General features: G+C 38.6%; 1 non-coding gene across 1 annotated transcript; it reads right to left on the reverse strand.

The window, feature by feature from the left end:
* Positions 1-2044: 2044 nt before the first annotated feature.
* Positions 2045-2150, reverse strand: LOC122035571. Its single transcript, XR_006127111.1, has one exon. It is a non-coding gene; the product is annotated as a small nucleolar RNA R71 (small nucleolar RNA).
* Between the last annotated feature and the right edge of the window lie 550 nt (positions 2151-2700).

Here is a 2700-nt window from a genome sequence, read left to right on the forward strand (position 1 = left end):
TATAGATGCGACTGTTGCAAACAAATTCTGGAAACAATTTCTTACTAAAACATCACTAACAGAATTCTATCCAAAATTAGAAATTGAATCTAACAAATTAAAATTGCATAAAACAAAACTAAATTGCCCAACAATTGTAAAGAGAAGAATCTAATTAGAAATCAAATTAAACCAAGATGAAGAAATTCGATTCCTGAATCAAATCATGGTTGACCACAATCAGAAGCATGGGAAAAAAAATCTTAAGAACCAAACTATATTTGTTCTATTAAAGTCGATAGCAATATTCTAACAAAGGAAGAAATGGAACTAGATCTAGGAAAGAAATAGAACATAAATCCAGTGAGCTGAGAGAGCCCAAGCACTCACAATACCAGAGGAAACATTCTAAACTCTAATGAAGAAACTCGAATCTAGATCTAGAGTATTAACAAATCGATTATGGTTACCCCAGATCTGATTAGCAAACAAAAGTAGATCAGCGCTCCCTCTCTCGATCAGAGACTCCAGGAGGAGTTGTTGAAGATGGAAGCTAGCACTTGTTCTAATCTCCGATCTCTTCTTCCTCACTCGCTAGGGAAAATCACCGATCCCCTTTCCTGTAGCCTCCCTCCCATATTTATATCCTCACCAGATCTTAGATTTCCTATGTGGCTCAAATTCTCTGAAACATAAATCCAACAGTCCAGGAACTCCAAAGCTTAAATCTAGATGAAAACTCCCTCTTCAATACCTGCAACAATTAATCAAGACTTTGTCAACAAAATACCCCAAAATTGCTGCTTAACATTATCATTCCAACTAATGACCAGAATTATTAAAAATAAACAAAAATGCAATTAAAACTCGATAAAAGAGTGAGATTTTGAAGAAAACAATTAAAAATGTTTAACCACAAATAAACACTATCAGAGAGACAACTCCTCCGCAAGGAAGTAAGAAACTAAACTAAGCTCCTTATCTCTATTCTTAGTGACAGCAATTAGAGTAGTGTCCTTGTGATCTACCTAGGTGCCCTAGTGACAGGGGTTAACCGTAACAGGATTTCATAGGGATCTTCTTTATTTGGTACCTAAGAATAGATACTTCAGCTTCCGGTGAATGCATATTGATGGACAATGAGTAAAGGAAAGAATGTGATACATCAATACCACCACAATGAAACCGAACTCCTAGAACTCGTCATAACCAAGTAAATTACTCTCTCTTCACTAGTTCTCGTTTCCGCTTCTTATTCCCTTTTCTTTAGATAACTCACAACCATCGATAGTTTAGCTAATCTTAGGTGAACCATTGCTAGTGCTTATAACCAGTCCTCGTGGGATCAATAATCTTATTACTGACGACGAATCCGTGCACTTGCGGAAGCGTAATAAGTTTTTGGCGCCGTTGCCGGGGACTGCGTCTATAACATTTGCAAGAATCAATTAGATTAGACTAGACTTAGTTTTTCCTTTATTTTTCCTTTTTTTTAACATTCTTCATTTTAGAGATAAATAATTCTATTTTTATTTTCCTTTATTTTCTGCATTTTATTCCATATCTTGTTTTTGCATGCGTAGAGCTAATCTTTCAGGACAACTTCTACCGTTCGATCCAGAAATTGATAGGACTTTCTTGAGAAGAAGAAACCTACAGAAAGCATTTCAGGCAGCACAAGAATCTTCAAAGATGGCTGATAAACTATTGAAGGATTATGCGACACCTTATGCACGAGGGGTTCGGTCTAGCATCACTCAACCGCCAATCGAAGCCAACAATTTTGAAATCAAGCCTGCAGTGATCCACATGGTTCAGTAGAATCAATTAAGAGGAGGACCACACAATGATCCAAACCATCACTTAGAGCTTTTCTACGAGATATGCGGTACTATGAAAGTGAATGGAGTTCCTCCAGAATCAGTGAGATTGCTTCTTTTCGGATTTTCCCTGAAAGACAGAGCCAAGCAGTGGCTAAATTCCCTTCCAGCAAACAGCATATCATCTTGGGAGCAGTGTGAGCAGAAATTTCTGGACAAGTTCTACCCATCGAGCAAAACTGCCCATATGAGGAACTTGATCGCTAGCTTCAAACAGATGGACTCAGAATAATTATTTGAAGCTTGGGATAGATTCAAAAGTATGCTGAGGTAGTGCCCCCATCATGGCCTTGAGAAATGGTTGGTTCTACATACCTTCTACAATGGAATCAACTATCACACGAAGGTATCCCTCGACTCTGCAGCAGGAGGAGCACTAATGAACAAGAGCCTTGATGAAGCCAAAGATATCATAGAGAATGTGGCACAGAACCACCATCAGTGGGCAACTGAAAGATCTGGTGGTTCTTTCTTAGGGAATCCAATAAAGGCGTCAGGAATATTTGACGTAGATGCAGTCACACTCTTGTATGCAAAACTGGATGCTCTGACCAAGAAGTTTGAGGCCATGGGGAACAACAGCAACATGACCAATGCAATAGTTTGTGTTTGTGAAACTTGTGGAAGTACGGATCATGCTCAAGATACTTGCCCCCTAGGGCCAATACAAGCACAGATAAATAAACTTGAGCAGTGTGATGCGATAGTCAGCTACAACCAAAGGCAAAACAATCCGTACTCCAACACATACAACCCAAGATGGATGAATCACCCAAATTTCTCATATTGAAACAATTAGAACCAAGGGCCAGCAAAACAAAGCTATCAACCTAGACAACAG

Source organism: Zingiber officinale, chromosome 11B (assembly GCF_018446385.1).
Source record: "Zingiber officinale cultivar Zhangliang chromosome 11B, Zo_v1.1, whole genome shotgun sequence".
Classification (NCBI taxonomy): domain Eukaryota; kingdom Viridiplantae; phylum Streptophyta; class Magnoliopsida; order Zingiberales; family Zingiberaceae; genus Zingiber; species Zingiber officinale.